At 40.5% G+C, this 22890-nt stretch overlaps 1 protein-coding gene across 1 annotated transcript in view; it reads left to right on the top strand.

Moving 5' to 3' along the window:
• cspg4ba (chondroitin sulfate proteoglycan 4ba) overlaps positions 1-22890 on the top strand; it is a 117395-nt gene that overhangs the window by 75665 nt on the left and 18840 nt on the right. The window lies entirely within an intron of this gene.

Below are 22890 nucleotides of genomic sequence, written 5' to 3'. Positions count from 1 at the left end.
CTTTGTTTTAACAACAGTGCTTTGGTCTAGTATGGCAATCGTCTTTCAACATAAACCTGAATATATGAAAACTAAAGATGAGAACAAACCACTTAGTCCATTGACACCAACTTCTGATGTCACGATGTAATTTGTACATAATCCCCATCTACCACCTCCACCTGTCGGCCATAAAAAAATCCAGACAGAAACAAATAAATAGAGAGAGAAAACAACATGAGTCAGGGAAAAGCTGATCTGAAAAAGGATCATATTAGATCTGGAAGGTTTATACCTGACTTACAGTGTCCATTTATAAGTAGTTGTGTTGGTGACATGAAGGAATTTTTCCAGCTCCTTTTGAATGCATGCTGTAAATCTGCTCTCAATGTTCCCTATAAAATGATGCTAGTACGTTGTGTAAGATGCTCATGGATGATTAGCGCTATATTTATTCCTTGTTTAAAATGAAATATTTTATTAGCTGCCACTGCCTTTGTCAGCAGGGCTCTCATACCTTAATCAGAACTGCAACTACACCATTTAATCACAAACAGTGCCGTAGCATTGTAAATTTACTTGTAAATTAAAAATAACATTTGTAAGTTTACAACTTAAAAATCTAAATTTACCTGTTTCATACCCCTCCAAAAATAACAACCAAACTACTAAATTCTGCAGAAAATGTATCCATAAATTTCACTCATGCCTGTTCTCCAGCCAATCAAATAATTAGATAATAAAAGTTTCAACGTGACAATGGTAATCAAATTCTGATCTAATTTTTGAGTTATCCTTCAAACGCAGAACTTAGTAACAGAAAACCCATTAAACACTTATCTTTTGATGGGGGATTAAAAATTAAAGACATGGAGAAAAGAGCTTAATTCCAGACAGGAGTGTGACTGACTGTCCTTGACAACAAGGTGACGTTGACCAGGTGGGGTATCATGGATCCTTAACAAAACTAGAGTCAATGGGAATCCGAGGGAAAAGAACTCTGCTGGTTGGAGTCATGCCTGACCCAACAGAAGACATTGTGGGTGATGGAGGTCAGTCATTCAACTCAAGTACATCATTGCTGGGATTCCTCAGGGCATTGTCTGAGATACAACCATTTTCAGCTGCTTCATCGCTAATCTTTACTCAATCATAAGTCAGAATTTTGACTGATCCCTGCATGGTGTTCAGCACCATTTGTGACTTCTCAGGTACTGAAGCAGTCCATGTTCAAATACAGTAAGACCTGGACAATATCTAGGTTTGGGTTGATACATGGCAAGTAACATATATGCCATGTAAATACCAGGTGTGGCTAACAGAGCAAGTCAGAGAGTAGAAAATCTTGCAGTGAGTAATTCTTATCCTGATTCCTAAGCCTGTCCACCACCTATAAGGTATAAATTGGGAATATGATGGAATATTTGCCACTTGTCTGAATGAATGCAGCTCCAACAACACTCTCCAAGCTCGACACAATCCAAGACAAAGCAGCTTGCTTAATTGGCACCACGTCCAAAAACATTCACTCACTCAGTACCACTACTCGGTCGCAGGGCTGTGTACCATCTATAAGATGCACTGCAGAAATTCACCTAAGCTTTCTTCGATAGCACCTTCTAAAGCCATGCCCACTACTATTAAAATGACAAGGGCATCAAGTACATGGAGAAACCACCACTTGCAAGTTCCCCTTAAAAGCCATTCATAATCCAGACGTGGAATTAAATTGTCATTCCTTTCAGTGTCGCTGGGTCAAAATCCTGGTACTCCCTCCCAACAGCATTGTGAGTCAACCCACAGTACATGGACTGCAGCAGTACAAGAAGACAGCTTACCACCACCACCTCAAGGGCAACTAGGGACAGGCGATAAATGTTGGTGATGTCCACATCCCATGAGCGAATAAAAAAAATCAAATTTGTGAGCTTTCACTTTGTGATCATTAGGCCCCAGTATCCTCATTTATTGATTTTTAGTTTGTTTGCTCATCTGTGTTTCCTAAGCTGACTTTGGAATCTGCCACGTTTTTGTGTTTGCATTTTCTGTGGAAGCACAAGCCATGTAAATTCATCTCCCAGACATTTGGGTTGTTTAGTTTATAGTCATCTTTAAGATGGAAAAGGACATATTGCAGCGCTTGATGTTTACATTCTGGTGTCTTTGTGCTTAAACCAATGCTACTATGGACAAGCAATAATGTTTGGCAAACAAGCCTGTAGGCTGGGAATTGTTTTTCAAAAATGCTGCTGAAGCTTTGCGGTCAAAGCAAGGTGGGCCTTTCAATAAGCACACTGACACTATAAGGTGAAGCTTGCATGCTTATGAGTAAAAGAGCCTGATATGGGATTAATAATTGCGTCTTATTTACAATATAATGTACCAGAAACCACTTGAGGTACCTACCACGCTCATTTTACCTCAAAAAGCCAATAAATATCAGACTGTCAGGATGCTGCAGTCAGCCTAAAATGGAAGATTTTTTTTATTACAGATTGCCTAAAGAGCAAAAGACATGGCTTGTCTTGCATCATTTACAAACTGAGTAGAAAGAAGGAAGACCAAAATCTTTGCCATTCTTTTCAGTCAAATTTTAATGAGTCCTGAATGGCAGTTTATGTAGAAGATGACTGTGGAATCCTTCTTATCCATTCTGTGTCATGTATGCATTGCAAAATAAAAAAGTGAAAACCGCAGGTTGCACCTCCATATATGTTTACCTTTAGCTATAATATTAAAGTAGCCTATTTGAGCAAATTAATTCTCAGCCGTCAAACAGTTGACATTTAATCCATTTGTAAGACGTGGATACAACATAGTCACTAGTTTCCTAGTCATCTGCTGGTCCATGTGACACTTCAGAAATCTTCCTTGGTTAAGAACATGCGAAGCACTATTCGGCAACAATGAAATCTTACCTTGCCCATCAGTGGTCTTTCAATATAAAACAAGCATTCAGGTTTATTTCTAGTCCGCTGCTTTTCATTTCTTTCCCTCTAATTTAAAACCTGAATTGGACCTCATCTCCGTTTGTGAAAAGGTTACAAGGGCACTGCAGAAATACAAAAAAATAGAATTATATCAGAAGTGACAGTATATATTACCTACTAAGAAAGGAAAAAAATAAAGGTCTTTTCTCTGCAAAAGAGAAGACTGAGATGTGATCTGATAATGAGATTATGAATGGTTTAGGTGAGATAGATGTAGAGAAGATTTTTCCATTTGCAGGTGAGGCCATAAATATGCGAGATCCTTTAATAAATCTAATAGGGAATTCAGGAGTAACATCTTTACCCAGAGAGTGGTTAGAACTCTCCACCTTGACAATTAGTTGTAGTGAATACCATAGCTGCAGTTAAGGAAAGCTAGATTAATGTGAAAACAGATTTGAAGGGGGCTGGGTAGATGAAGAGTGGGAGGAGGTTTGTATGGAGCATATACATTTATATGTACCTCTTAGGCCCATTGATATGCTTCTGTACAGCAAATACTTCAGTGCACTTTGTAAAAGTAGCACAGTAGTTTTAAGGGACATTAAAGGCACATTTCTTTCTTGAGCAGCCTGCTGTGTACTTTCAGACTCTTTTATCGTAAGTCCCTTGATGATTCAGCGATTTAGCGTCTGATGATTTCATCTGTATACTCACACTTCAAAGGAACGTCCACACCCATGTCTAACTGGCATGAGTTGGAGTCGACGAATAAAGAGGCTAACTTTCTTGATTAGTACCAGTCACCAAATATCTGCAACATCTCCACAACAAGACTTGCAAACAGCTGGGTTCCCCTCTGCACTTTGAGTTTTACTTCAATTTTTGCTCTAGTTCTTCCTGAAGCCATATATATCTCACATCTTTTGGCAAATGTTAAGATGGAAATATCCCTAAATATTTATAGCCAGCGTGAGAGTGATTTTCTGATACTGTTTCTCTGACAAGTAGGGCATCTCAGCTGTATGTCATCTTGTGACAGAGGAAATGCTGCACTTGTTATCTGTAATGATAAAAAAGCTGAATTTTTAAAATAGGTAGTTTCAGGAACAAAACTTGCTAAAAGAACTGTCCAGATGCTGCTAGACCTTGAGAGAGAAACCAAGTTAGTAGGTGGAATCTTCCTGTCCCAGAAGGGATGAGAAGAAATAGAACACAGAACACAGAACATAGAACAATATAGCACAGTACCAGGCCCTTCAGCCCACGATGTTGTGCTGACCTATTATCTTACTAATAATAGGTCGGCACAACATCGTGGGCCGAAGGGCTTGTACGGTGCTGTACTGTTCTATGTTCTGTTTCTTTTCTCACCCATTCTGGGTGTAGTTGGGGAAACTTAACTGGATGATTCAAAAAATTCAGAATCCTAATGGTGGTATAAACCTTAGCAATTAGGTTCTCCAGCCTTAACCAGGGAACCACTTCTCGCAACTGCTGATGCTTCCAAGTCAAATCAACTGCATGTGAATCCCATTAGAAGCACAACCTGTGGGAATTAGGTTTTACCCAATCAAGAAATGGAAACCTTCAGGTAACTGACTACGTACAAAAGGTGTACACTGGCAAGTTTGACTTTGGAGTAAGGAATTGCTGCATTACCCAAATAGTGGTGGGGATTTAAACCAAGGTTAATGATTACAGCATAAGGTCTTCAACTGAAGTGAAAGCAGTAAATGGGGAGGAGGGTCAATGGGGAAAGGAGGAACAATGTCAGGGCAAGGGTGGAGCACTGTTCGTCCAGGCCTGGAAGGATAGACAATGCGGCACATTCCTGTCCTGAGATAACAAGGTGTAGAGCTGGATGAACACAGCAGATTCGCAACATGAGAATAAAAGCCGTATAACCTGGTGGCCAAGGCTTGTATTGATACCACTGTGCCAATGTAGTCTTTGACATTCACCATGCTAAATGTAGGCGCATTTTATGTATCGATTGTGTGACAATATATATTCGCTGAATAATTCACAGATTTTGTCGTGACATGGTTTGGTAAATGCTCCTTAGTCAATTAGAATACTGCACCTGACTTCCTTTTGGATGTGGATCCTTGTGACATTGAAGCACTTACTCTGGTCTTTGCACTTCCAATGTTCTCTTGTGCCTTGTGCCTATATACAATGCTAAAATCTGAGCATTTTCTTGTTGCCTGTGTAGGATGAACCACCCATATAGTTTAATAGACTTAATTGGCTATTGTGCTGATGATGATAGTCATAACTGTTTATTCATCAGTATAACATTGTAGCAATACTTCTTTTGTGTAGCCTTGGGTTGGTCCAAGAGGTCTTTTGGGGTAGATAGGATCTTAGAGCCATAGAGCTGTACAGCATGGAAACAGACCCTTTGGGCCAACTCGTCCATGCCGACCAGATATCATAATAAATCTAGTTCCATTTGCCAGCATTTGGCCCATATCCCTTTAAACCCTTCCTATTCATTTACCAATCCAGCTGCCTTTTAAAATGTTGTAATCATACCAGCCTCCATCACTTCCTCTGGCAGCTCATTCCATACGTGCACCACACTTTGCGTGAAAAATTGCCCCTTCGGTCCCTTGAATGCCTTTCCCCTCTCACCTTAATCCTATGCCCTCTAGTTTTGATCACCCCCACTTGGGGAAAAGACCTTGCCTGTTTACCCTATCCATGCCCCTCATGATTTTATAAACCTCTCTAAGGTCACTCCTCAGCCTCTTATGCTCCAGGGAAAATAGACTCAGCCTCTCCCTATAGCTCAAATCTTCCAATCCTGGCAACATCCTCATAAATCTTTTCTGAACCCTTTCAAGTTTCACAATATCCTTCCTATAGGAAGAAGGCCCGAATTGCACACAATACTCCAAAAGTGGCCGAACCAATGTCCTCTGCAGCTGCAACATGACCTCCTGACTCCTATACTTAATTCACTGGCCAATAAACACAATCATACCTATCCTATCTATCTACCTGCGGCTCCACTTTCAAGGAACCTTGAACCTGCACTCCAAGGTCTCTTTGTTCAGCAACACTCCCCCGGACCTTACCATTAAGTGTTTAAGTCCTGCCCTGATTTGCCTTTCCAAAATGCAGCACCTCATTTTTGTAAATTAAACTCCATCTGTTACTCCTTGGCCCATTGGCCCATCTTTTCAAGATCCCGTTGAATCTATAATCATGTGCTTGATTATTGTGTCAGCAAGCTTTGTTGCCATCAAGTTGCAAACATATCCCTCATGTCAGCAACTACTTATGAATTACTCAATTGTTTCTTCAGCTGTTACCTAAAGGAGTTGAATGTCACATAGTGTATTCTAATATTGAGCTACCAGTGGTCTGTCCCCTTGTTATTTCTTACCTCCTTACGAATGGATTATACATCTTCCAATCCAAGATAATTTCTTGATATTACAATTATTCCAGCCCATACTAACAAAGCTAATCTACTACTGTCTTCTTTCTGACTATTTAGAAAAGTCACGTACCCCTGAATATTAGTTCCCAGCAGTGAATATCTTATAACCAAAGTCTCTGGAATGGTATAGGATCACACCGATTCATCTCTATTTGTGACATTAATTCAATTATTTTGTTCTGAATGCTATGTTCTAAAGGGTCATCCCTTCAACATGAGGCTGTGCCCTTGGGTGCTAGTTTCTCCTACTAGTGGAAACATCTTCTCCACATTCACGCTATCCAGGCCTCTCAGTATTAACTTTCAATGAGATCACCACCGTTATCCTTTTAAACTCCATTGAGTACAGACCCAGAGTCCAAAACCGCTCCTTATATGACAAACCCTTCATTCCTGGGATCATTCTTGTAAACCTCCTCTGGAACCACGCCGCATCCTCCCGCAATGCCAGCACATCCTTTCTTAGAAAACGGGGCCCAAAACTGCTCTCAGCATTCCAAATGTGGTCTGACCAGACCCATATACAGCCTCAGCAGTACATCCATGCTCTTGTATTCTAGCCCTCTGGAAGAGAATGCCAACATTGCATTTATCTTCCTAACCGCCAACTGAACCTGCATATTAACCTTAACAGTATTCTGAACTAGGACTCCCAAGTCCCTTTGCAATTCAGATTTCCAAAGCCTTTCCCTGTTAGGAAATAGTCGACACCTCTATTCTTCCTACCAAAATGTACAACCTCACTTTCCCACATTGTATTTCATCTGCAACTTCTCTGACCACTCGCCTAGCCTGTCTAAGTCTTTCTGCAGCCTCCCTGCTTCCTCAGCACAACCGGTCTCTCCACCTTTCTTTCATCTGCAAACTTAGCAGCAACGCCCTCAGTTCCTTCATCCAGAATGTTAATGTATAAACATTAAAACAGCTTTCTGTGATGCACCCTTCCCTGTAATAAATCAAAATAAACCAGGACAGGAATGTTTCCGAGATAGTAGGAATTGAGCCTACATTTAGCATGGTGAATGTCAAAGACTATATTGGCACAGTGGTATCAACACAAGCGTTGGCCACCAGATTATATGGCTTTTATTCTCATGTGAATCTGTAGAATTCTTTACTGCCCATGGCTGTAGAGGCTGTCAGTACGTATATTCAAGGCTGACGTAGATTTTTAATCAGTAAAGAAATCAAGAGTTGTGGGGAAAGGCAGCAAAGTGTAATTGAAGATTATCAAATCAGCTATCATCTCAATAAATTGCAGAGCAGACTCAATAGGCTCAATGCCATGCTTCTGCTCCTATGGTTTATGATATTTATGGTCTTACGGAAGTAGACTGTAAGCCCAACAGTAACTATATGGTAGAACAAAGAATAAATCAATAAATAAAGAATGTATGCCAAAAAAGCCAGTGCATTAATTACAAGTGACTTTAAGATTAAAGTCAGATTGCCGGAGGTACTAACAAGGAAGAATTCATAGAGTGTATTTGGGACTTTTTCCAAGAACGATATGTTGTGGATCAAACCAGGGATCAGGTTATTTTGGATCTGGTGATGTTTAATGTGGCAAGTTTAATAAATGACCCCAGAATAAAAATTTTTTAGAAACCAGCTACCATAACATGATAGCATTCAATTTGAGAGGGAGAAGTTAAATCAGAAACAACTGTGCTATACTTAGATAAAGATAATTATAGAGGAATGAGGGCAGAACTGGCTGGAGTAGAATGAGAAAGGAGTTTAGCATGGCAGACTGTTTAGAAAATAGCTCATGGCTCACAATAGTGATCTATCCGAGTGAGGAAGAAAGATTCTCGGAAGGGATCGGTTGACTGGGGAAGTTAGACACAAAAAAAAATTGCAGATGCTGGAATCTAAGGTAGACAAAAAAGAGGTTGGAAGAACACAGGAAACAAGGAGCATCTGGACAAAAGGAGCAGTCAATGTTTCAGGTATTACCCTTCTTCAGGACTTTGAAACGTTGACTTCTCCTTTCCTCCAGATGCTGCCTGGCTTACTGTGTTCTTCCAGCCTCCTGCTTGTCCAATTTAAGAATGGTATCAGGTTGTTTACTTTCAATGTGCAGTATGGCAAAAATTAGTGGTAAACCAGAGGATTAGGAATTTTTATGAACCATCAAAGAAGAGGGAGAAAATAGCCTTTACATGGCAAGCTTGCATAAAGTATTAAGATGGACAGTAGATTTAAATATAAATATGCAAGATTAAAATTCTTTAAATGTATAAAAAGGAAATGAGGAACTAAACTGAACATAGGCCTCTTAGGAAACAAGAATGGTGAAACAGGAAATGGTAGAGGAATTGAATAACTATTTTACATCAGTCTTTATGGTAGAAGACACAAAAAGCATTCAAAAAATAGTGAGTAATCAAGGGGTTAAAGGAGGAGAGTAAAAAATACTGCAACTATCTCTAGAGGAAAAGTACTAAGGAAACTAATGGGCCTAAAGTTTGAGAGTTAGAATGAATGTTAAAATGAAATCAGGCAGCATCATTGTAATATTTAAATAATCAACCCACTTCTCACTATCTGGTTTCTCAGAATGGTCTGTCCCTTGCTCAACCTTCACTAAAATTAGAAGTGGGCAGTTTCATGATATGTCACAAGATCTCTAAAAACCTTAAGCTCTTAATTGATGTTCAACGATAAACTTTGAATAAATGTTACACTGGTGTCTGTGTATCTTATTTTACCGTATGCAATGTTATCTTTTGGGGCAAAAGATTGTTGTGGTACTACTTTAAGAGAATATGCAAATGATATACACATGATTGAAGAACCAGGATATAAAGCAGCCAGTGAATAGTAGGCTGACTTTAGCACTGGTGGTTGCTATTATATCTGTTTTAGACCTGCTTGTTGAGGTCCCCTGTGACATGTATACATGTAACAGCTCTAGCCTTCAAATAGAGATAAATCTTAATTACAGGTTACCAATTGTGTGTGTGATTTGTGAGTTTGTGTAAAGAAGCCAGAAATTCAACATGCCGAGAACAGGGATTTGAGGCTGTGCAGCCAGGCCAGAGAAAGTATCTCCATGGTGTTTCAGATTTTGGGCAAAGATTCCATCTGCCTTCGAGGCTTTGTTGTTTCTTCAGCTGTCAACAGCTTTTTCAACTGAAACAGAGCCACATCGGGGATTGAAGAATGGAGTTCAGGAAATTCAAACTGAAGAATCCAGATTGAGCAGCTCTTCAAAATGTGCTCTCCAGGAAGCACTGACTGGCTGTCTGTTCTTGAAGAGATCCTCCCCAGGCTTGACTCTCAACACGATGGATCTTTGAGCGTTTGGATCATCTTGACAGCACTGAAGAAACCACATATGTTACAGGTGTATGAGTTGATGGATCTCCTGCGATCTTCTTTATCTCACAGGTTTATGCTGCACTGTTCTTTCAAGATATCTGTAGGGCTGCTGATTTTCTCTCAAGATTACATGAAGTTTCCAGTCTGTGGGATCTTTGCCCTTGCACATGATCGTATCCAATCTCTTCTTGGTTGTTTCTGTCAAACCAGGAATGATATTTCCTGGTAGAGAGGCCAAAGACCTTTCTGAAGGTGCTTGTTGTGGTAGAATTTAAGGAGGATCAAGAACTATAGGCACACAGCAGCTCCTGATGGCTGCAAGTTGGCAGTGATGCACTGATTGAGAAGGACCGCTTTGGTGGGAACTTGGAGCTCTTCAGTATTAATTTTATAGGGTCATTGCTTCTATGGTGTGAGGGGCAAGCTGGTGGAGATGGTAAATCAGTTAAGGCCATGAACAGTCCAGTAGTTGTTGGAATCTGTCAAGTGGTGGGTGCTGTGGACATCCCTGCGGCACTTTTCTTGAACAAAGACATAGTTAAGCAAGCGTCTGTGTTTGGACTGTGGGTATTGGCATTGTTGTCTTGCTGATGGAGCAAGGAGGTTGTTTCTGCTTCAGATGTGCTATCATTAGGAGGACTCTGACAGAGTTTGCCTTCCCTACTCCTTTGCCAGAGATTTACATCCTTCTCAACTCTGGCATTGAGATCTGCATGTAGGATCTGCGTGTCTTCTAAGCATTCATGAAGTTTAAAATTCAAGAATGGGAAGGTGGTTTAAGTTTACAAAAGCACATTTAGTTCCAAAATATTCCATAGTTGACAAGTGACAGCAATTGTTTACATTTTTCCTTTTGCTTTGGTAAAGATTTAAAGATACAAAAATCAAAGTATAATATTGAAATCAATAAATTCAATTATTTTGCAAAATAAACGCGTGATCTGTGAGTATGCTGAAACTTGCAAAATTCTGATCTACAGCAATAAAATTGATTTGTTTATATTATTTTCCCATTTGCGAATACATACCAGATTTATCATCAGGATACATTGATCCAACCTCCAATTAGTTCAACTGATCAAAAGACAATTATTCTAATTTCAAAAGTAGGAGAGAAACCGGATGTAAAACGATTTAATGTTACAATTTGTATTGATCAATCAAAGCCTCCTTTTCCTTTTTGCCCCTTCCCATGCCTACTGTTCCATGAGGCAGACAAAGTAGGTGCTGGTGTGTCTGTTTCCATAGGATGGTTTTCTAGTATTAGTCACTAGCCTGTAAGCAGAGGTTGTAGCTTGAGGGATGCCACTCTACACATCAAGCATGGCTGAACACTTTTAGCATAGGGATATGGCAAGAATTTACAGGGTTACAATCTATCTGTTTAGCCACGTTACAAATGCTGCTTCTTGGTGACATCAAATCCTGATGAGGGATTTGAACCAGGTGTTTCTGGCCCAAAGAGAATGAAACTACCACACCCTCAACCAGGTTTAATTGAGGATTTCCAAAATTAGGAAATTTCTAGATTTATTTTAGTAAAATGTATTACCAAAAACATAAAAATAAATCATCACCTGGAGGGCTAAGTCATGTAGTTCAAAAATAAATGCATGGAAAATATTTTTTATATAATCAGACACAAGTGCAGAGATTCACCTGCTCCACTACAGAAAAGCGAATTGATACAAGAGATAGAGCTGTTTTAGCTGTGTCCTGTACTTCTTGTGTCTAACAATTGACATTGGTTTCATGGTCATCATTAGACTCTCAATTCCAGGTATTTACTGAATTCAAATTGCACCATCTGCCATGGCAGGATTCGAACTCCAGAACATTACCTTACTTTCTGGATTAATAGTCTATTGATAATACCACTCAGCCTCTCTTCCATTGTAACTATATTAAAACACACCTGTTTCTGTTGTCTTTGAAGGCAAAATCCCCAACCCCTTCAGAGTTTTCCTTCATTTCTGTCCTGAAAGGGTGAATCCCTAATTTGAAAACAGTGTCCCCTAATTCTGGATTCACCCATCAAAAGAAACATCATTTCCACATCCACCTTGTCAAGACGATTCAGGATTTTATAAATTTCAATCAAATCACCCCACACTCTTCTAAACTGCAGTGAAAACAAGCCCAGCCTGTTCATTCCAGGTATCAATCTAGTGAACCTCCACTGAGCTGCCTTGCATTTTTACGTCCTTCCTTAAATAAGGGGAATAAAACCGCACCCAATTGAGATGTGGTCTAACCGATATCCTGTTTAACCGAATTATAACTTCTTTAATTTTACATTCAGTTCCCCTTGTGATGAAGAATAGCATTCAATTAGCTTTCTTGTTTCCATGCTGTACCTGCATACTAACAAGTCACGCACTGTAGCATCTAGATCTTTCTGTGCCTGTGAATTCTGCTTTTTTTGTGATTTAATAACACTTTGCTTCTTTACCTTCCTGCCAAAGTGAACAACTTTATATTTTCCACATATTCCATCTGTTCGATTTTTGCCCACTCACTCAACCTATCCATATCTGTCTGCAACACTTTAATTATGATGAATAATTGTTTTGTTGCAAATTATTTGAATCAAAGCTACTGGCAATTTAAATGCATCAAAATATGTAGTTTAGATACATTCTCCCACTTTATTTCAATTAAAAGTCAAAACCAGGGAGGATGAAGAACTTCCAACAACATTTCAGTCTACTCATTTTTTCCCTTGTGTGGGATAATCAGTTTACAATCTGAATATAAATCAAAATGAATATTATAGTGAAGATACAACATATGGGCTATTAATCTTTAATTCCATCACATGACTCAACACTGAGGAATTTCATTTGAAAGAAGAAAACATATAAATGAGGCATGTCACCTAGTAGGAACTGCAGATGCTGGAGAATCTGAGATAACAAGGTGTAGAGCTGGATGAACACAGCAGGCCAAGCAGCATCAGAGGAGCAGGAAAGCTGACGTTTCGGGCCTAGACCCTTCTTCAGAAATGGGGGAGGGGAAGGGGGTTCTGAAATAAATAGGGAGAGAGGGGGAGGCGGATAGAAGATGGATAGAGGAGGAGATAGGTGGAGAGGAGACAGACAGGTCAAAGAGGCGGGGATGGAGCCAGTAAAGGTGAGTGTAGGTGGGTAGGTAGGGAGGGGATAGGTCAGTCCAGGGAGGACGGACAGGTCAAGGGGGCGGGATGTGGTTAGTCGGTAGGAGATGGAGGTGCGGCTTGAGGTGGGAGGAGGGGATAGGTGGAAGGAAGGACAGGTTAGGGAGGCGGGGACGAGCTGGGCTGGTTTTGGGATGCGGTAGGGGGAGGGGAGATTTTGAAGCTTGTGAAGTCCCCATTGATACCATTGGGCTGCAGGGTTCCCAAGCGGAATATGAGTTGCTGTTGCTGCAACCTTCGGGTAGCATTGTTGTGGCACTGCAGGAGGCCCAGGATGGACATGTCGTCTGTGGAATGGGAGGGGGAGTTGAAATGGTTCGCGACTGGGAGGTGCAGTTGTTTAGTGCGAACCGAGCGGAGGTGTTCTGCAAAGCGGTCCCCAAGCCTCCGCTTGGTTTCCCCGATGTAGAGGAGGCCACAACGGGAACAGCGGATGCCGTATACCACATTAGTAGAAGTGCAGATGAACATCTGCTTGATGTGGAAAGCCTTCTTGGGGCCTGGGATGGGGGTGAGGGGGGATGTGTAGGGGCAGGTGTAGCACTTCCTGCGGTTGCAGGGAAAAGTGCCGGGTGAGGTGGGGCTGGAGGGGAGTGTGGAGCGGACAAGGGAGTCACGGAGAGAGTGGTCCCTCCGGAAGGCAGATAAGGGTGGGGAGGTGAAAATGTCTTTGGTGGTGGGGTCGGATTATGATGAGTTGGATCCGGAGGTTGGTGGGGTGGTACGTGAGGACGAGGGGGATTCTGTTTTGGTTGTTATTGCGGGGAGGGGGTGTGAGGAATGAGTTGCGGGAAATGCGGGAGACACGGTCGAGGGTGTTCTCGACCACTGAGTGGGGGAGGTTGCGGTCCTTGAAAAACGAGGACATCTGAGATGTACGGGAGTGGAATGCCTTATCCTGGGAGCAGATGCGGCAGAGGCGAAGGAATTGGGAATAGGGGATGGCATTTTTGCAGGAAGGTGGGTGGGAGGAGGTGTGTTCTAGGTAGCTGTGGGAGTCGGTGGGCTTGAAATGGATATCGGTTTCAACTTCTCACTGCTGAATGAAGTTGGATATGTATGGCACGAAGAAATTTGAATAATCTGAGGCAAGTCTTTCAGTCCTGTCTGGCCTGTGAGATATATGTCAAATGTCTTCAAGTTTGTCTGAGTCAGGACAGATCACAGATCTCAAATAAGTAGAAGAAAGTTAAACTGACCCACATTCACCAGCATTTGAAGACAAACTCATTATGACAAGCAGTTGCCATTAATGAGCATAAATTTCTGTCATGGTTTTGCCCATCACAGCAATATCATGGGCAGTGTAACATCCAGAAACGTCTGCTGTAATCTGTACATATCCTGCTGGAACAGGACCTGATTAATGGAAATGCCAAAAAGAAATCTCTGGACAGTATCTTCGGAATGATTTCCTGAAAGTAATGATCTCTTTTTGGATTCCTGTGGCAAATGAACTGACTCATAGCCATATAAAGGCAAAATGCTGCCGATGCTGGAAACCTGAAACACAGAGAATTCAGCATTTGTAGAGAGAGAAACAGTTAACAGTTCAAATCCAAAATGACTCTTCTTTGGAACTAAATGTAGTTGGAAAATGGTGGCTTTTAGGCTCTAATGGATAATCTCAGGGTGCTCCATGCCATCAAACTTATTCTTTACCTTCTCCCACGCTTCGTGGAGGGTGGATTGATGAGATTGCATATTCCATGTTTGGCCATCTCTTATTTTAACCTTTGGTCATGTCTTCAGACTCAGATTTCATGTGTTAGGGAGTCCTCTCACACCCACATGCCTTGTAATGCTACTATGAAGTTGTCCTATATTGCAAAAATCCTAATTTTCCCCTCCCAGTGTTTAAAGAAATCCTTTCAGAATAGTTTTAGTCCATCAACCAGCTCAAATGCTTGTCAATAACAATGGGGATTAATTTTTAAGTGAAAGGCAGGAGGTTTAGAGGGGATTTGAGGAAAAACTTTTCACTCAAAGGATGCTGGTGTCTGGAATGCATTGCTTGGAAGCTGGAAATCTCACAACCTCTTAAAAAAATACTTGCATGAGCACTTGAAATATTGTAATATTCAAGATTATGGGACTAGTGGTGGTACAGATCTGGTGGGCTGAAGAGCCTCTTCTGTACTCTGATTCTGTGAATCGGTGTCTTTTCCAATCTCTCAAAAGTCATTGACTTTGTGAAAGCCTTTCAAGCTTACTTGAGAAGACACTGTGAGCCTTCGTCAGTAGCATGCAGTGGTGAAGTCAAGGTGTTGGAATAAGTTTGCAAACCTCCGTATCTAATCTGCCTATCCATAAAGTGTCACTTAGCCCATATGTGGCAGAGTCCTCAGACTGGTTGGTACGCTTATTAGCCACCTCAGAATGCATCAGACTGAGTGGATGTAAGTCACCCTCAATCCGACGGGCTGCTTATGACGGATCAGTTTCACAGTATTCTGCCTAGTGTTTGGCACTTTTGGAAGAACCTTTTCTTAACACGGTCTTACTTATAATGTAATCTTGACATATGTTCCCTATGGACCATGTTATGGACTGCAGTAATGATTAAAAGCCAAAAGAGAGGAAAGGTAACTTGTGGAAGTCGATGGGTTTGTGGTTGATGTTGATCAGACAACCTCTCAAATGGAGACAGAGAAATTGAAGAAGAGGAGTGCAGAGTTACATTTATCATCCTGAAAGATCTTAATATTCACCCTCTGAATTGCAAAGTAATTCCAGTATTAAGCTGTTATTATTCTACTTAGAAGTCAATTCTCAGGAATAGATCATCTGAATAAGAAGAAGAATTTTCAGTACACTTACCTTTTTCTGCCTGTGTTCACTTGTTCTAATTGAGCCACTTAATTCAAATTTATTTCCCGGATTCATGTTTTCTATTCCTACAAGTATCTTGTATACATCTGTATGTGCTGTGACAATGTTGAAATGCAGGATCATTATTGTCTATGATATCACATTACTTGCTTAGTAGCGTTATCTGCACTACCTTTCAATTGTGTATTCCTAATCAGCGGGTTTCCAAATTTGTTTATTTTATGATTGGTGTTCTTTATAATTGATTTGAAACCATGCACAATACGCTAAGAATTTGAGATCTTCCAATCTTTCCCCTCTATCCCAAAGGTGCTGACTCAGCAGCTCAGCAGTCTACCAACAAGTCACTCAAGTGTCCGTTCTTCGTGTGCAAGCTCAGAGCGAATCTCTCAAAGCAGTTCCACTGTGGAAGGCATCACAACTGAGACCAATACTGTCTTTAGTAGATGCCTTGCATCTGAATGTGTTCCACCAGGGCTAACTGGATAGCAAGGAACTATTGCTGATATTGTGTGTTTTCCTTAGTCTGACAGGCTCAGCACAGTTTATCTCTTAAGACATCAAGGAAGACGTCATATTTTTATACTCTGTTTTATAGTGTTGGCAACTATAGATTTCAATAAGAAACAGCAAGGAATGTGGCCTGTTCCAGTGTGTAACCTTTCTCTGAATAAATTCTGTGCTCCTCTCAATTGACCAAATTCCACAAAATCTCATGGAATGAATCTTGATGCTACATACAGACGTTTCAAATTCTAAAATGGCTGTGTTTTATTTAATTTTCTGAAATGAAAGGCCTTTGGTTACTTCGATGTAATATTTGTTTTTATGCTTCAGGAAGGAAAAACAGTAAAATCACCACACTAATTTAGCAAAATCAATGAGGACACACTGGGGGAATTTTAACTTTGTCCATTTGCATAAATGGAATGAAAGTACATCAGCCCATTTTAGATCTCACACAATAGCTATTTCAATAGATTTCAGTGAAAATGGGGTTTTGCTTTATTATAGCCTAATCGACAGCATCCAATGAGAGTTTTCAAACAGCCTGTCTCCAAAACTGCTGTGTGTTTGTTTGAACTGTGTACGTTTGCTAGGACAGTTTACTTGGGCATAATTGTGAGGTGATTCTAAAATAATTTAGCACAAATGTGCACCAATTCTCGAAAATATGTTTTATGGGTTAATTTATCCTGATTTCTTGCTGACATTTGTATCATACAAAAGACTGCTTACACCAAAATATTGGGCATCATTATTTTTCTGGGTTTCAACTTATAAGATGTATTTATTTGTGCATCTCTATTGAATGAGTAGGATAATTGCATTCAAATACATGGAAAATTTACAACCACTATTTGCATTGTGTAACTTGATTACTTGAGCTCGGATCTTATGCTTTTGGAACGTTCACCTATTCCTACATTTTAGCAATATGGAATGTTGACTTCTTGAGTTAAGCATTCCTGTCAATGTATTCACTTCCAAGCTCCTTCTGTTCTATAAAGCGTGCACCTCCTGTCTGAAAAACATAGTGTGCCCAGATCTCTTTCATAGGGAGAGGCAACAGAAATTGTGATCCTACAGATACGATAAGGACAGCAGCAGTTAATTAAAGGGAACAGATCATTTCAACAGCAGCAAACAAACACTAAACAGAGCTGGGAAAAAAAAGCCATCGGCTTGATGATGAGAAGCAAATGGCAACTGTGGTCTTGGAGGCAATAAGGCAGCAACACACAATAAACACAAGCAATGAAAAGATAAAGCATTATCGCCAAAACTACACTCTCGTCTTCATGAGCTCATTCCCACTTCAAGATATACATAACTACTATGTGTCGGTGGGTCTTCATATGTCCCTGTTGTAAATATCAGGAAATCTAGCAGATTCTTCTCACTGCTGTTTAGGTAAAATTCTTTATATTAATGAAGCTTTTGCCAATTCTGTATTTTTAAATTTCAAATGCTGTCCCTTGAACTTCTGACAGTTAGCTAACCTGCCTAGGCCCTTAGCTCTGGAATGTGCCCACAACCCATTCTTCCCACACCCCAGCTTCTAAACCCCTCTGCAGCTTGACCTTCCTTTGCTCCTTTAAAGTCCTCCTAACAAATTTTTGCTTTGCTGTTCACAAATCCCCTTTAAGTAGTAGCCTAAGATGTTTCTTGATAAAGCTGCCTTGAAGTCCCTGTAGTCATTTCACTGTGTCGGCGTATACAAGTACAACTTTGTTGTTGTTGGAGAAGGCACTCATGAAATTTAAGACAAAGCAGGAGTTTGCTACTTGATTTCACAGCTCCTGCACCCACATTTTCCATTCTTTCCATCAACTAGACAATGAAGCCCACAGTGTACAAGCAAAATAGAGTGATCCTGTATTTAGTGTCATTACTAAACATAAGTATTATTTCCATTGTTTTATGTTAGTGCAGTGCCTTTTATTCCGCTTTCTCTTTAACACCACTCTTCCAGTCTTCAGAAATTTCAGCTCATCTAAAGCTCTGCTGGCCATACCCTTATGCTGCACTAAATCTCACTCCCCTATCCTTGCTGGCCCACAGCCCCAGTCCCTCAAAATCTCCAGTTTAAAGATTTTAATGGCATGTTTAAATCCCTTTGTGATCCCAACTCTTCCTCCTTAACCTTTGTTTGAATACAGCAATCCCCCCCCAAATTCACTATTCCTGAAACTTCCGTTCAGCACTCTATTGGCAGCAATGCCTCCAGTCTTCCCTAAATCTCCAAATATCACCTATCTACTTTAAGATCTTCCTTAAAATCCACCTCTTAACCTTCCTGATAGCTGTTTGGGTTCTCCATTCATTTTTGCAAGTTGCCTTTATGTTACTTTTCCCCAGAATTTGTCACTGGAATGTTGATGGGCACTGTAGAATAGTGAGCAGAATCTAGCTCCACTTGGAGCCAAAAAATGCAAATGAGAAACAAAATATTCACCACACTTGAGCTTCAGCAGAACCTCAGGGAAATATCAATTGGAGCTCCCCTGAGCAAACACAACCTTATGCTGCAAACACACAAATTACCTCATCTTGGGATTGGGGACAAGTTCCTGGCTTGAATCCAACTGCACAGGCTCCTACTTTACTGCACATACGCTAATAGAGTAAATCTAAGAACCCTAACTATCATCTTCTTAAGCAAGGCTACATTCTGTTCAAAATAAAGTGTTTATTTTAGATTAAAACTTTTAATTCTAAATGTCGTCTGATTTACTTCAACCTATCTTTTTTGTTTGCCTGCATGTTCTGTCCATCTGTAATTAGGTATGGAGACACATGTAGGTCAAATTGGGAAAGATGGCAGATTTTGTTGTTAAAGTACAGTAGTAAGCCAGATGGCGTTTTACAGCAAACAGTTATGGTTGGCATGGTCACCAGGGACAAGCTTTCAATTCCAAATTTATTGATGAATTTGAATTCCACCCATTGCCATGGTGAGATTTGAACCAACATGACCAGCTTACAGCCAGAGTAACAGTCCAGTGATACTACCACAACCTCACCAACTGCACCAAACTGCCATTTGTCATCTGTTAATCCAGAGATGTCTGAAGATATTTGCAAAAGGAAGTATTGCATTTATAATCTATTGAAGAACGGAAAGAGCGTACATTTAGCGCATTTCGTGACCTCAGTGTATTCTAAAACACTTCACATTGAATATAGAAAATGCAGATGCAATTACTACGTGTAAATATCCATCAAGCAACAGAACAGCAGATCATATTTTTAGTGATGTTGTGTAAGGGATAGGGGTTGGCCAGGTGTTTGGGAGAATTCCCTGCTCCTATTCGCATTGAACCAGCTGCATGAGGTGAGACTTACCATTTCCAGAAGGCCGATTGTCTCTGACCTTGCAGGGGAGATGCCTCATTCAAGGGCACGCTATTCCAGAATTGAGGGACCAGACATTAGGGTAGAGCCTGTAGTAAGCCAACATTCCTACCCCCACCAATTCCCGTTGCCAATTCCCATCATTCCACAGCAAGTACACCATTCTCTGGGAACCGCCTCCTGTCCCACTTGCCAGTCTTTGGGAGAATCCATTAGCAGTCGGCTAGGTAGGTCCCTGTGCCATATTGGCAGAGGCCACTGCTTCTAATTGGCTTGTAGCTCTGAGAGCCAGGATTTCTCCCCTACTGGGAACTTAATTCACTGGGAGGCCTGATGCTGTCCAGCTACGTATCAAATTACCTCAGCCTGCAAGGTTTTATTTGCACGTTCTCCAACTGATGGCAGAACCCACGTGAACATCATTGGTCTCCACCCACTGTATTACTTCCGTCAGCACAGAACATGTCAAGTCACATATCATATTTGGTCATAAAAACCGAAAGATCTGCGGATGCTATAAATCAAGAACAAAAACAAAGTTGCTGGAAAAGATCAGCAGATCTGGCAGTATCTGTGAAGGGAAAAAACAGAGTTAACATTTCGGGTCCAGTTACCCTTCCTCAGAATAGTTCTGAGGAAGGATCACCGGACCCAAAACGTTAACTCTGTTTTTTCCTTCACAGATGCTGCCAGACCTGCTGAGCTTTTCCAGCAACTTTGTTTTTGTTCATATTTGGTCATTGTAGGCTCATGGAACAGATGACAGAGGTAGCTAGGGGAACAACAGTGCTTAAAAAGGGAACTTAACAGGTCAATTGACAGAGTGGGATCAGTGATATTAGGAAGAGAATTGTGTGAATAGGTAAAGTGACTCCCTTCTGCCTGGCCAGAAACACTACTCCAGATCCCACCGTTCTCACCTCCATCAGTCATTTGCCCTAAGTCTTCTCCATTAAAAATGAGTGCATCGGAGACAAGTTGTGGTAGGAATCTGAATTTTGAAGTTTTAACCTTTGTTTTTCCTGGGTGGATAAGCTTCCACGCCTCCTAGCCCAGGGAGGACAGGGAAACCTTTGCACTGTTTTGGCATGGAGCCCTTATCATCGGGTTCATTCAAGATATTCTCATTTTTGCCTTTATGATAGATGCTGATGATGTAGGTTCAGGCCTTATCATTTCAGTCTTATTCTCAAATATGCAGTGATGAGACGCTTATTGGACCTCAGCTGGAGTATTGTGTACAGTTGCGGGCACTACATTATAAATGCATTGGAGAAAGAGTGAAGTAGCGATTTACTAAAATGTTTCCATCTATGAGAAATTTCAGCTCTGAGGTAGCTTGAAGAAATTAGGACTGTTCTCCTTAAAAGGCTGAGAGGAGACCTGATGAGGTTTTCAAAATCATGAGTGGGTTGGACAAAGTAGATAGGGTTGAAGCTATTTCTGCTTGTAAAAGAAACAAGAATGAGAGACATAGATTGAAAGTAATGTGCAAATGAAGCAAGAGTGATATGAGATTAAAAACACCTTTTCACTCAGCAAATAGTTAGGGTATGAAATGCGCTCTGGAATAATGGTGGAGGCATGTTCAATGGAGGCAATCATAGAGGCCATTGGATGATTATTTGGATAGTATTGGTGTTCAGAGATATGGGGAAAAGGGAGAAGGTGGGCAGTAGAACTGGACTAGTCGACTAGAGCCAGTGGAGGCACAAGTGGCTTTCTTGTGCACTGAAGTAATTCTGTAATCTGTGATTCTGAGGCATCGATTTATCCATCTTCTGAAATGGAGATAATAGTGAGAAATTCAGTTTAACCCCATTTATAAAGATATTTGAGAAGACAACCTATTTTGAGAAAGACGCAGTCATTTTTTGTTTGTTTATAAGGCTCAATATCATAGCATATATCATCTCTAACATGTGTCACACATTGGTGATGCTATAGTGTAAAGTTATTTTCAGAAAGATGCCACCCTCAAATAGTTTCTGCAACTGCATGATGGAAAGTTAGCATTTCCTATCAAACATGCCTGGGCCACACTTGGTTGCTTTTTTTATATTTCCATGGAATGTGGGCCCATTGCTGACAAAGCCAGAACTTATTGCCCATCTCCAAAGGTCCTTTAAAAGATGGCACCTCGTTGAACTACTCTAATCCACGAGGTGTGCATGTACCCATTGCTGCTAGGGTGTAAAGAAGAGAAAAAGGTTACAGATATGCCTGCTGTCCACTGCCTTTGCATTGACCAAAGATTTTTTTCAATTTTCTTCAATACAAAAAAAAGTTCTTACTTTTTCAGGTCTGTTGCTCGAAGTAAACAATTTTAAGGGTTTTCAAGTGCTGTTGGTCTTGGGTCTGAGGATAGTTAATTTGAACAGAGAATGGTAAGCAGTGTACCCCTGTTGTTTATAAAAGTATCATGTTGCAGCATAAACATCAGAAAATGATGTTTTTCCAGCAATGATTCGGAGGAACTTCAAAGCCAAAAATTGAAACAAAATGCTGAATTGAAGAACTGGCTTTAATGATGGTCCTCATTAAACGAGGAATTGGGATCTTAGGATATAATGTATGAGAACATAATCCACTGTTGATTTGGCAAAACATTTGGAGAATGCACAAGAAGCTAGTAATTGAGAAACACAATGTTCTTGGTGGATTGTAGAACTGGAGGAAATTACTGAGATAGTGGGACCACAGGGAGCTTAGAACTAAAGGGCAAGAATTTTTAAAGAAAAGCCAAGTCTCCTTTTCATTCAGGAATCAGGAACCAGTGTTGTAGGTTGCTGATATTCAACAATATTCCATTTAGAGAGTTTATTTCAAAAGTGAAGCGTTGAAGTACGCCTGTGCGGGAAGCTTGGTTACATTACAAGACTCAAAATTCCTATCTATTTCTCTAATTCTTGTGGATACTAATTGTTTACAATGGGTTTTACTACAACAAAGATGTTTACTTGCCCACTTAAGATGACAATTAAAAGACAGCAAAATTCTATAAGTCTGGAGTCACATGTAGGCTATACCATGTAAAGATGGCAGATTTCCTTCCCCAAAGGAGCAAATAGGGTTTTTATGACAGTCCAATACTTGAAACTGGCTTTTTATTCCAAATTACTTGATTGAGTTTGAATTTTCCAACTGCTGCAGTGGGAGTTGAGTTCATTTCTCTGGATTACCAGGCCTGTAGCACAGACGCTATGCCACTGTTTCCATGGTGGAATGTTAATATCACCCTCAGAATATACTTAGGGTTACAGACTGATACATGACAGAAGATGACCATTAGGCCTGTACTTCGTGGACTATTTTTAACAAAACTCTATAAATGA

This window comes from Rhincodon typus, chromosome 1, assembly GCF_021869965.1.
Source record: "Rhincodon typus isolate 14 chromosome 1, sRhiTyp1.1, whole genome shotgun sequence".
Lineage (NCBI taxonomy): Eukaryota > Metazoa > Chordata > Chondrichthyes > Orectolobiformes > Rhincodontidae > Rhincodon > Rhincodon typus.
Note: the sequence above shows the minus strand (reverse complement) of the source record. Positions and strands in the feature narration are given on the sequence as shown.